General features: G+C 43.1%; 1 non-coding gene across 1 annotated transcript; it reads left to right on the top strand.

The window, feature by feature from the left end:
* The first annotated feature begins 7,876 nt into the window (after window positions 1-7,876).
* Window positions 7,877-8,010, top strand: LOC123326323. Its single transcript, XR_006541027.1, has one exon. It is a non-coding gene; the product is annotated as a small nucleolar RNA SNORA52 (small nucleolar RNA).
* The last annotated feature ends 5,127 nt before the right edge of the window (window positions 8,011-13,137 follow it).

Genomic DNA, 13,137 nt, shown 5'->3' with positions numbered 1-13,137 from the left:
CGCGAGGGTCGGTCTCCGTGCGAGGGTCGGTCTCCGCCCGGGAGCCCCGCGGGAAGCCCTGCCTGGCGGGACTGGGCTGGAGGGATGCGGGCTGTTAGGGCGGCGGGGCTGCCCCGCCCGAAGCTCGCAGTGCGCCCGCCGCCCCCCCGCCCCACCACGAGTGGAAACTTGAAACTCCCGCTGGTGCCAGAAAACTCGCCCAGGGCGTTTCCGTCGCCCCCGAGGAGGGACTCCTCTTCCCGGAGGGGATCCAGAACCGAATCGGGCGCTGTTACTTGGCTGCTCAGCTGGAGAATCCTGGACCAGGAGACAGAAACGGGCCTATCTTATTAGAGGAATTTAGATTTGCCACAGAGGACGTTTAAATGATTGTGGCAGTTTTTACCCAACTAGGAAAACTTGCTTTTTCGGATAGCTCCACCAAAACCTCGATGGTTATGTCCCCAGTCGCAAGTGCAGATTTTTGTTCTTTAGGCAAAGATAGCTGATAATTTTTTATTACCACCGACATTTTTTGGGCAGTTGGAAGGAGTTAAGAAGAAAAAGTTGGAAGTGGGGCCCCCAAAGAGCAGCCAAACCTAAATTGTCCTAGAATTAGAGGTTAGACAGTTGGTCCTAGCCTAACTCCAGGCTGCTCTCTTTAGTCAGCGGCTGGGACTAGACAGACTTCTTCCTAGTCCGTGTTCTGGCATCCACGCCACGCTCCCATCCTCTCTCCTCGGTGACTTCTGCTGGGATTCAAAGAGCAACACGTGCTATGAGTATATATGAACCGTAGTGCACAAAACCAGATCAGTCCAGCTCGCCCCGTTTGCAATCTCTGTGTAGTTTACCTTTTATGAACAAACTTGAGATTCAAATAACAAAATCTCAGGAGTGTACTTAACTTTTAGAGAACAGATAATTCATATCCTTCCTGCCTTAGCATTTGTCTTCCCTGAGACAGTAGCTTTTCCAGGAACTGTCTCCCCAGATCACTTTCACCAAGCTCTGAGCTTCAGTGAGTTTCCCCCATTGCCCTCTGCGGCCTCTCTGAACAATTAAAAGCCCCAAGAGTTAAACTCAAAGGTCTTTAGATGGCAAATTCCTCAAGGATGAGAATCAGGTGTGTCCTTTTTCTTAACTAAAAGATTATTCCCTGACTTCATCCCCAGGGTGCAAGGATTATCCAGGTAATTGTTCAGCCTTCCACATCAAGTTGCATGCATAAGATAGTCAAAGTATTACGTAAATTCCTGGATAGTACACTAATCAAGCAAAAGCATGTAATGTACATACTTAGCAAAAGTTGCTACACTTTTACATACTTTTGCAATGAAAACAAAGGATTCGCTATTGTTCGTCATGTGCCAGGCTTTTTACATGAGCATCTCTTTTGATAATTACAACACCCTGTTTGGGGTCAATATTAACATTGACCCTTTTTTTTTAAATCAGTGAATGAAGAGCCTCAAAGGAGTTAAGTAATTTGTAACACAGCCAGGAAGTGGCAGAGCAATGACCAAACCTAGTTATATTTGACTCCAGAGCCTAGATTTTATCCTATACTCTGCAACAGCAAACAGACCAGAAAATGTAACATTTCAGTTGGCTATCATATTAGTAAATATTTAAGTAAAAGATAACATTCAAGGCTGGTGAGATAAAAAGGGTACTCTCAGACGTTGTGAGTGGGAGTGTAAACTGAAACAACCTGTTTAGAAAGCAATTTGGCACAGTTATTCAACCTATAAAAATGTTCATCCTCTTGTAACCCATAATCCCATATCTGAGATTCTTTCTGAATGAAATCATCTGAAATAGAGCAAAAGCTTTATTCATAAACTGTAGATCACAATATTATTTATAAGATGCAAAAATTAAACATGGAAACAAAATATCTTAAGAGTAGCCATATATGCTCTGTAACATTTTTAACATTTAACAACTTTAAATGTTTATGGAATGTGTATAACATCATGGCATATTTTTTTGTAGTATTAGAGGGAGGGAACAAGTTATGAAACTATCCATGCAGTATGATCACATGTATGTTTAAAAGAAACTAACAACAAAGAGGTGCCTGGCTCACTCAGTTGGGTGTCCAACTCTTGTTTTCTGCTCGGGTCATGATCTCTAGGTTGTTAGGCTCTGCACTCAGTGGGGAGTCTGCTTGAGACTCTGTCTCTCCCTCTGTCCCCCCACCCCCACCCCGTGCCCACACACACACAGTCTCTCTCTCAAAAAAAAAAAAAAAAAGTACGAGGTGTTAGAAAAACCGAGAAAGATTGAAACCCAGGGTTGGCTGGGTGGTCTTCTATGGGCAATTTTTTTCTTTATTCTATTCTTCAGTTTTTTCTGTCTTTTACAGTGTAAAAAAAATTATTTAAGTTTAGTTTTACTACAATGTGGATCATCAATTACACAAAAGCCCAAAGCCACTGTTTCCTAAGTGTGAGGCTATTCTGTGAAAAATTGTGATGAACTGAGCTGGCAGAACTTTATAGTTAGGGGTCAGGTATCTTCATTGTAAATGTCATCTACACACAGCATTGTTTGGTTTTGTTCCTTACGTCAAATACATGCATCTTTAATGTAATATAAGTGATTTAATTGAAAATTTTCTTCTCTGTTTTATTCCAACATTTCAGATTTCACGGGGAAAAGTTCACATGTTTGCTGAAACTACATTTTTTCAGAAAAACAATCTGATGATATTATTAGTAGTTACAAAAAAATTTATATAGCACCTACCTAATATGCATAAAAAAGAAAGACTGGGGCGCCTGCGTGGTGCGTCCAACTCTTGGTTTCAGCTCAGGTCATGATCTCAGGGTCGTGAGAGCCTCTCTCTCTCTCTCTCAAATAAATAAATAAATCTTAAAAAAAAAAAAGACCAAAATCAATCTATTACAATCTATTACTAACTCTTCTATGCTAGAATCCGATGGTACTCCATGATAACATATTGACTAATTCTGGATTCTGGAATTCCTATGATAGTTACAAAGCATTTGTCTCACTAGCACATATAAAATTCCTTCTTGAATAAAACTCCTTTTTGCAAGTGTGGTTTGAAAATGGAAGGTTTTCCATCTAAACATTCAGTTCCAGGCCCCTTGCTAGTTTGAGTAAGACTAGGCTCCTGCCCTCTGGATTCAGTTATGAGAAAGGCAAACAAACAGTTGTGAAATTTGAACTGTAATAAAGATAGACACATAGTGTCAAGTGAGACAGAAAAGAAGGGCTGTTAACTTTGCCTAGAGAAGAGAAAGCCCCTGGGCGGGGGTGGGGGGGAGGGGTGTAGAAGGGTGAGTAGAGGGTTCCCTAAGAGGGGAAAAGGGGAAAGGCAATCAACTTTGAAGACTGAGTAGCAAGCTAGGGTTGATGTTGAGATAAGGATGTTTATAACCAGAAAGGTAAGTTGAGATCTGTTTGGGAAGATCAGAATTTGCCCTTCATCCTTAAGGAAGTAGGAATCCATATAAGGTAGTAAGAAGGGGAATAATGTGATCCCCTTGTGTGAGTAAAGTAACTGGCAGCCACGTGGATTACTTGAGAGAGTGGTTCCGTGACACAGTAATCGGTAAGATCACCAGGGACAACTCAAGACAGTTTTGCTGTAGAAGTCCAGGTCCAAGAGGATGAAGGACTGACCCTGGGAGGTTTTGAAGATGAAGAGGAGGAAATAGAATCTTCTAAAATTTTTGGAGATCAGCTTCAAGGAGTAAGAGAAAGGGAGAAGTGAAAATGATTTCAGGTTTCCAATGGGTACCATTAAGATAAATAGGGAGTATAAAAGAAGTAAAAGGGAGAGGTCAAGATAATTAGGCAAGTTACAGAGATGCTGATTTGAAGTGTCTATGGGTAATCTAGGAACAAGTGTATATTCAGTAACTGGAAATAAGAACTATGGTGAATGAGACATCCAATAAATTCTCATTGAATAAATGAACATCAGTAACATGCTTAAAACAGGCCTTTTATTTCCAACTGTGTCTTTGGAAAATATAGTTCTGCTCAACTCAAGGATTTGAATATTAAAGATTATATATTAAATTAATCTAAAGCATCATTATATACTAAAGTGTTTTTCCATGAAAAAAATTTATTCACTATTTTTAAAAAGCTATGAAGATGTAAAATCACAACTATTTTAAAGACCTATACACAGAAATGCAAAAGAGAATTTTCTATTATGAACTGGGATATTTCATTCCTGATTCCCACTATCTTGCCTATTTACGTACATATTCACAGTGTGCTCACCAATATAATGGCCCTCAGTAAAAACAAAGTAAATAAAACTACCTTATCATCTGCTTTGTATGCCTAGTAGGCCATACAAATTTAATTGCTGATATAAGCTATAAAATTTCAGTACAGTCAACAGAGGTTTGATGGGTAACATAGCTAAAGGAAGACTCAAGAAACCGCAGGTCTGCTCCAGCCTTTATTCTCTCCCTATCAAAGATCAAATTACATAAGTACATAATTCATAATGTGTTTGCAGATATGAGCATATTAATCTTCAACGAAGACAAGGTAAAAGTTATTACTTAATCCTCTCTGCTTATATAATAAAAAGCCAGTTTAGTTTGTGATAAAAGGCAATAGAATTTCAGAGGTAAGCAACAAACAGAGTGGAAAGAGTCTAAATGAGGGAGTCCATAACCTTGGCTTCATTCCCAATTCCTACAAACAAGTTGCTAAGCGACCTTGGAAGATCCGATAGACTGTTTGGTAACTTACTTGCAAAGAGTGTTAAACAAAGGAGAATGTGACACCCATTTGCCTTTCCAAGAGCTTGTCCGAAGACGCCAGGGATTTTCAGGACTGGAAGAAGATCTCAAAGAGCATTGACTCCCCTCTCCAGTAGTATTGGGAAACGGCTACCCCATCAAAAGTGGCTTCCTCCCACTAACTGTGTGAGAGCTCCAGGAAAAAAACATTTTTTAAAAAAATTTGTATCGACTCCCAGTTTTCTCATCTATTAAGTAGAGAGCTGGATTAGACTGACCTTCTCTACACTTTCTTCAAGCTCTAAAATTCTCTGACTCTGACTTATTCACCCATAAAGTATTCAATTCCCATATATAACATGTAATTTCTAGAATTTATTCTGTATCTTATGACCCATGCAGAAAGTACTTGTGTACAGAGAATCACTTCATAGTGTTTCATAATTTTTGACCCAAATATCCATTAGTTTATGACTCAATAAGCTTTGTACATTATTAGACTGTCCTTGTCTCATGACAGAGATATAAATAAATAAATGAATAAATAAATATTCACCCTTTAGAACTCTAGCACTGAGTATTCTAGACAGCTGTTTTCTAGTTTATAACACATTAGTTGCATTTTAATTTAGTTGAATGTACACCGCAGTCATTATTTACTATGGAGGAAAGGTGCCCAGCCCTGTGTCAAGGGTCCAGCGTATAAGACTTAAACTTTTCCATAGTGGCTCTAAAATTCATCTGCATAGTATCTCATACTCCTCCCTGAAGAGGTGGGACCTAGTTCCCCTCCTCCATGAGTGTGGGCTGGATGTAGCAACTTGGTTCTAACAAACAGAAAAGTGGAATTGATGGTATGTGACTTCTGAGATAAGATCCTAAAAGGCACCAGGTTCCTCCTCATTGGCTCTCTCTGGGATCACTTGCTTTGGGCAAGGCAGGGGCCTCATCCCCAGGACACTCAAGCAGTCTCCGGAGATGCCCACGTGGTAAGACCCAGAGGCCTCCTACCAAGAGCCAGTGAGGACCCAAGGCCTTCCTCTAACAACTGTTGTTAGTAAGCCAATGCGGAAGCCAATGAATCTTCCAGCCCCAGGCAAGCGGTCAGGTGACTGCAGCCCCTGCCAAGAACCTGAATGCCACCCCTTGAGACCCACCCCCCATGCCAGAACCACCCAGCTCAGCTTCTCCTGACTCCTTGACCCACAGAAATTATGAGATGATAAATGTTTTTTTGAGTCACTAAGATTTGGGTCATTTTTTTTTTTTATGTAACAATAGATAACCAAAGCATTGACCTGTAAGGATTTCCACTTGAGTTGAGGCACTCTTTTTTTTCAAAAAATGACTCAATTCTAGAATACAATCATACAATTTTAAACCTGGATAGGACTTCAAAGAAGAGTCTGCCTCTTATTTTGCAAAAGCAGAAATGAGGATCTGCTGAGTTCGTCTTGCTTAAATCTGATGTGCTTCCATTATTCCTGATCTCAACCAGAAATGCAGGAGCCATCCTTAACACTTGCTCTCCTTCACCTCCTTCATACCCAACCTATTGCTTAATCCTATTGCTCTTACCTCCTCTTGCCTTGATCTAATTTTTCCTATCTCTACCACTCCCAACCAGATCATGCAATGGTTATCTCTTCTGGACCAGCAATAGCCTTCTAACTGGTCTTCTCATGTCAGCTCACGTGCCCCCTACAATTATTTCTCAATATTGAATCCAGAGTTAATTTGTTGAAATGTAATTATGACTATCTCACATCTCCTTCCCATCTCCTCCCCGCCCCAGACCTATTTGTTGATCTCCTATTATTATTGGTCATGGTTTGCATTTATTCTCCAAGCTCAAGCCATTCTGACCATGTATAATTCCTAGAATACGCCAGTCCCTTCCGGGCCACTAGGACTTTGCATATACAGTTCCCTCTGCCCCATTGATCTAGTTGACACCTGATCATCCTTCAGACCTCTGTCACAGTCAAGCCTGCCTGGACCACCTGCTACCGGGCACAACTCCATGTCACTCGTCCTGGTGGGACTTCAGAGCACTTGTATTGTTTGTTAATTCATAGATTTTTTTTTAATTGATGTCTGTCCTCTCTATTAGACTACAAGTCTATAAATGTAGATACAGTGTCAACTTCTTTTCATTCTTGTGCCTTAGTACTTACCAAGTTGTCCAGAGCATTATATATAGTGTTCAATAAATATTTGCTGAGTGAATGACTGAAATGACCCAAGAAGTTATTGTGAGACTAAAATCTAGGTTTCCTGACTCCAAATTTCATGTTAATTACAATGTGCTGCTCTCAGTTTGGGGCACTCAAGTCTGAGTCCCAACACAATGCCATTTATTAAGTGCAAAGAAAATCGCTGATACTTTTCAAATATTGTTTTTGGCAACACTAATGGTATATAATATCTAGGCATGGTTACTGTATTAAAATGACTAAGTCCTCATGCAGGCTTGTTTACTTTGTGACTTTGCCACTTATTTCCTGAAATACATCTGTGATGGTTAATTTTATGTGTCAGTTTGATTGGTTTGAAGGATACCCAGATAACCGGTTAAAAAAAATATTTTGGGGGTTATGTCTGTGAAGGTGTTTCTGGAAGAGGTTAACGTTTGGTGCAGTGTACTGAGTGAAGAGATCTGCCTTCACCAGTGTGGGTGGGTATAAAACAATCTCTCAGGGGTCCAAATGGAACAAAAAGGTGAAGGAAGGGCTTCTTCTCTTTCTTTTTGAGTTGGAGCGTCCATCTTCTCTCATTCTTGCCCTTCCGAGCTCCTGCTTCCCAGGCCTTCAGACTCCAGGACTTAGGCCAGTAGCCCCTTCGTTCAGGCCTCTGACCTTAGGCTGGGAGATACACCACTGCACCCTGAGTCTCAGGCCTTCAGACTCAGACTGAATTATACTGCTGGCTTTCCTGGCTCTCCCGCTGGCAGACAGCAGATCATGGGACTCCTTGGCCTCCGTAACCACATGAGCCAATTCCAATACTAAATCTTCTCAAATATTTATCTGCTGGTTCTGTTTTCTCTGGAGAGCCCCGACTGGGTACAACCACCATTACTCGAAACAATCCAAAAGCCACTTTCACTGTCAGTTCCTTTTACACAACATTGAGAGCTAATGAGTTAGTTACTGAAGTCCATCCTCATCCCTGCCGGGCAGCCCATAGCCTGCCAGGTCTCACTCGTGGATCAGAGCTCTCTAGAAGCTTCACCCAGAGGCGTGAGCAAGGCTTCAGTAGGCTTGTGGACGGGAGCTTCTAGACACTCCAGGAAAAGAAAAGGAAAAAAAAAAAAGTAGTAATTGGATGTATGAATGCTTTTTTACTTAAGAAGATAATATGTCCTATGTAATGATTACAGAAAAGTTGGAGAGACGGTCTGAATCCGAATTGGCTGTTACAGGGAAATCCCTAGCTGTTACTGGTAACTATGTGTGAAGAAAGGGGGGAGGGGGCAAATGCAGGCCCTTTGCAAATCCACTTGGGTCCTGGACTTTGTCCAATTATTAATCTTGGGAGTACTTTCCAAATCACTGGGCTGTGCCTCTATTCCCGTCCTCAGAATTCCTTCTTTGGGCATTGCGATCTGATTCGAAAAGAGGGTGACCAGGGTGGTCCTGACGCATTGAGGTGGTGACCAGCCGCTGCTCTGACCTACTCTCAGCTCTCTGTGAGACACGGTGCTTCCAGGCGCATGTGCCGGATGCTAGGGTACGTTCTTCAGGGGACAAAAAAAATAAAAGAATGACTTTCCCAACTAGTGAAGGACCTTTTGGCCCAAAGGTATGCTATAAACTACTTTGGAATTTGAAAGGTGTTTTTCTCTTTTTCCTCTGGCATTGACTTTGAAGGGTGGCTTGATGCTGAGGCTAGCCAGCAGAAGCTCATGAAAACATAATGGGACTCCACTGATGGTACTCTGCAGCCAACCGAGGTTTATAAACAGGTTTCCATTGGAACATATACTGGGGTTTCAACTTGAGATGACAAAAACGTGCACCCTTTTTGACCGATTGAAATTCATTCATTTATTTAACTGTCAATCACTGACCCAACACTCATTGAGCATTGACTATCTTGTAGGCTCAGTTCTAAGTTCGGGGAATATAAGATTAGCAAGACTATTCCGCCCCCAAGAAACTCAGTCTACTGGGAAGCACAATGTCACAAACAAAAAATTACGAAATCATTTGACAGGTGCTCTAACTAAGCCTTCTCTCCCGAGCTCCAGTCTCATCTATTCATTTCTTACTTAGCATCTCTACTTGGTGCCCAGGGATACCTCAAATTTAACATGCCCAGGACCGAACTCATCATCTTCTCTACCTTCTCTATTAAACCTCCTCCTTCCTCCTTCCTTCCCCTTCTCCTTCGTGTGTGTTCCATCTCATTGTGAAACCATCTCCTAGCCAGACCTCCATCCTAGAAAACTCAAAATAATTCTGAACCCATTCAGCCCCCGCTTTCCATCAGTCATCAAGTCCTGCAAATATTATCTCTTAAAGAGGAGCGCCTGGGTGGCTTAGTCGGTTGAGCGTCTGCCTTTGGCTCGAGTCATGATCCCAGGGTCCTGGGATCAAGTCCTGCATGAGGTTTCCTGCTCATCGGGGAGCCTGCTTCTCCCTCTCCCTCTCCTGCTCCCTCTGCTTGTGCTCTCTCTCTCTCTCAAATAAATAAATAAAATCAAAAAAAAAAAAAAAGGGTCCTATGGCCCATCCCCTCCTCCCTAACTCTGCCACTGTCTTAATCCAGGATGCTGGTAAACTTCCCACCTGGAATCCCAGGCCAGTGTTCTGACCCTCTCAAACATACCCTTCACAGAGTGTGATTGCCTGGGTTTTCTAATTGGAGAGCCTAGCACAGAGCCTGACCCACAGTAAATACTACTGTAATTAACACCAAGCATTAATGTAGATGAGAAGCACAGACAGGTCAGCTTTCTGAATGGAGAGTGTTTTGTTTGTTTTATGCTAGTCTGGAATGTCAGTATTCTGTTATCTCAAAGGTGACCAGGTTACTGGACATCTGGCTCACAAACCCTAAATTTAGAAGAGATAATACAATGTAATGGTAAAAACATTGAAGTCTGGATCCAGTCCTGCCATGTAATGCATCTGAAATAACATCTGATGCTGTTTTTTCTTCCTTTCCTTTCATTTCATTCATATGGAATGCCAATTTTCTACTTGAACAATTAGGATTCAGTTTAGCAGACAGTGACAGAAAACCCCACATAATGTCCTTTAAAAAGATAGAAACTTTTCTTTCTCAAAATGATATCCACATAGGCAGTCTAGAGCTGGTGTTGTGCCTGCCCATTCACCAGGGACCCCAGCTCCTGTAGTCTTTGCGCTCTGCCATCTTCAACATATGGCTTCTACTTCATGGCCAAAAGGGCTGCCCCAGCTCCAGCCATCATGGTCACATCAAAGGAAAGACGGGTGAAAAAAAGAGAAGAGCGTATCCATTTTAAGGGGCACCTGGGTGGCTCGTTGGTTAGGTGTCTGACTTCTGCTCAGGTCATGATCTCGGGGTCCTGGGATCGAGCCCTGCACTGGGTTCCACACTCAAGTGGGGAGTCTGCTTCTCCCTCTCCCTCTGCCCCTCCCCCTGCTCATGCTCTCTCAAACAAAATCTTCGGGAAAAAAAAAAGAGGGAAAGAGAAAGAGAAGGGCGTCTCCATTCTTTTAAGGACCCTTCCCACAACAGGGAAACCTCAGCAAGGGAGTCAGTGGGCAAACGGCACAGGAACGAGGGGCGTCACCATCCCGTGGCGTCTGCATGCAGTCAGAGATGTGCAGAGCTGGTGCTGCAGCAGCAGCGGGGCCCAAACAAGAGGCCAAAGTCTGAGACGGAGGAGGCTGGACGATCTCAAGTGTCACCTAGGAGACGTCTGATGCCATACACATCCACACTCCACCGAGCTTGGGTGAGCTCGTGGCCGACAAAGCCGGTGTGCCCGGGGCTATCAGTGCCTGATACCGAGAGCTTGCACAGCTGAGTTAGTAGCAGCAACGCCTGCTCCAGGCCAGGTGAGCTGCTAAGAGCGTCACTGTCACGGAACCCTTCCAACAAACGTGGCCGCAAGGGAGTATTTCTTCTCCTTTTTTTGTTTTCGTTTTATGTGTGAGGACACAAACGGAAATGCGAACAGGACTGGTAATCCGGGAGGTCAGGATTTCCACTCGGAAATCACCCAGGGCTTACACGCCGCTCTGCTGCGGGGCATGAATAATGAGAAAGTTGTAAAAGCGGGTGGGATTTTAAAAAGATACTTTTGGGAAAGTAAACTGCATGATCTTAAAGAACATGTCAGTATCTGATGGAAAAACCCAATGATTTTTTCTTCTCCACTGTAGAGTTCCACCCATCATTCCTGCCCGGAAACGCGCAGTGCCTTTGGTGGCCAGGTTCTCCTGCAAGGGCAGAGGCCTGGGGACATGTCTCCTTGCCAGGCTGGCTCCTTTATTCATCCTTTCCTCCCAGAGGATCCAAGTGTGACCCTAGCTTTCTTCTAGCATCGCCCCGCATTCCCCAGCTGAGCTTTCTTCTCTCTTTGGCCCTGAAAACAGTGTCATTGTTTCTCTCCGCCTTCTTCCTCTCTGTGCCACAAAATGACTCTGAGTGTTTCTGAGGAATTTTACAGCTTTCAAAAGAAGAAAAGCATATAAGGGGTTGAAATAACATCATAGAGAAATTTCAAACTTAGAAGCAGCCTAAAGAGCTTGATCGTAAACCACTTACTCATTTTTCCTGGGAATGCAAATATAACTAGGTCAGACTGTCTAAGGTTCCTTCTTTCTCTGGCCCATCATTTTGGTAAAAACCGGATCCAGACAATCCAGTTCCTTGGTCTCTCATTTACTCACAGGGCTGGAGCCTCTGAGATCTGCTTCCTTTGATGGGGAAGGCATCATTCTTCCGACTTCGCCGATCTCCTCGGGAAGTCTGCATGAGGAAAAGTACAGATACTGACGAAGAGGCTTGACAAAGGCTCAAGTATGTTTTAAATTTCAAGGAAATTTAGAGTGGTCACGTCATTCTTCACACCGAAAGCCACGTCAGGCTGTCCTGACAGTAACATCCCCATCCAAGGTGTCTTTCCCCGGTGGTGTTTTACTCTTCACCTGTTTTGACTCCGAGGTAACATTTAGCAAACAGCCAGGCACCGGGCGTAAGACATTTGCACATAGCCTTTCCATACCACTTCTTATCATCTCAACACGTTTTTATAACATCCTGCAATATCTAACAAATATGCATTATTTACCTTTAAATCACAGTTTAGATCCTCTGAGGAGGCTCCTGTAGACCTCATTCATAGCATATTTATCCACTCTTTGGCTTCAAATAGTGCAACTTTTTGTCTGCTTCTTTACCATTTTTCTTCTTGAAGACCCCCACCGAAAGCTGATCTAACATTGACCTCTGGATGTTGGCCCTGCCCGAATTATCTTGAGGGCCAAGGGCCCTAATGCATCACAGACTATCTGAGACTAGACCATTCATTGGTGCTAGACCAGCAGGAGCACATCAGGCATTTGGGTAAAGGTCAGCATCATCAAAGACCAGAAGACTCAGCATCTTGTAGAATTCACGAAAATGAAAAGACCCTAGCACTTGACCTGTGTCTTAGTTTTGTTCCTGATACAACACAATTAAAAAACAGGGCATCTATTTTTTAGATTTATCTAAAAATAGATTTATCTAAAAATCTATTTACAGGGCACATGGGTGGCTCAGTCGGTGAAGTGTCTGCCTTTGGCTCCAGTCGTGATCCCGGGGTCCTGGGATCGAGTCCCACATCGGGCTCCCTGCTCAGTGGGGACCCTGCTTCTCTTTCTCCCTCTGCCGCTCCCCCTGCTTGTGCTCTCTCTCCCTCTAATAAATAAATAAAATATTTAAAACAAATAAAAATCTATTTACAACAGGGATCTAAACAGGCTGTAGATCCTAGAATGACTGTTCACTGTTTTAACTATTCATAGTATATAAAATTATACTTGATATTTTTTTATTTTATTTTTTTTAAAGATTTTATTTATTTATTTGACAGAGAGAGACACAGCGAGAGAGGGAACACAAGCAGGGGGAGTGCGAGAGGGAGAAGCAGGCCTCCCGCTGAGCAGGGAGCCCAATGTGGGGCTCAATCCCAGGAACCCGGGATCATGACCTGAGCCGAAGGCAGACGCTTAACGACTGAGCCACCCAGGCTCCCCTTGATATTTTTTTAAAGATTTTTAAAAATTTATTTGACAGGTGGCGCCTGGGTGGCTCAGTCGTTAAGCGTCTGCCTTCGGCTCAGGTCATGGTCCCAGGGTCCTGGGATCGAGCCCCGCATCGGGCTTCCTGCTCTGCGGGAAGCCTGCTTCTCCCTCTCCCACTCCCCCTGCTT

This window comes from Neomonachus schauinslandi, chromosome 11 (genome assembly GCF_002201575.2).
Source record: "Neomonachus schauinslandi chromosome 11, ASM220157v2, whole genome shotgun sequence".
Classification (NCBI taxonomy): domain Eukaryota; kingdom Metazoa; phylum Chordata; class Mammalia; order Carnivora; family Phocidae; genus Neomonachus; species Neomonachus schauinslandi.
This window is presented reverse-complemented; position numbering and strand designations above follow the sequence as displayed.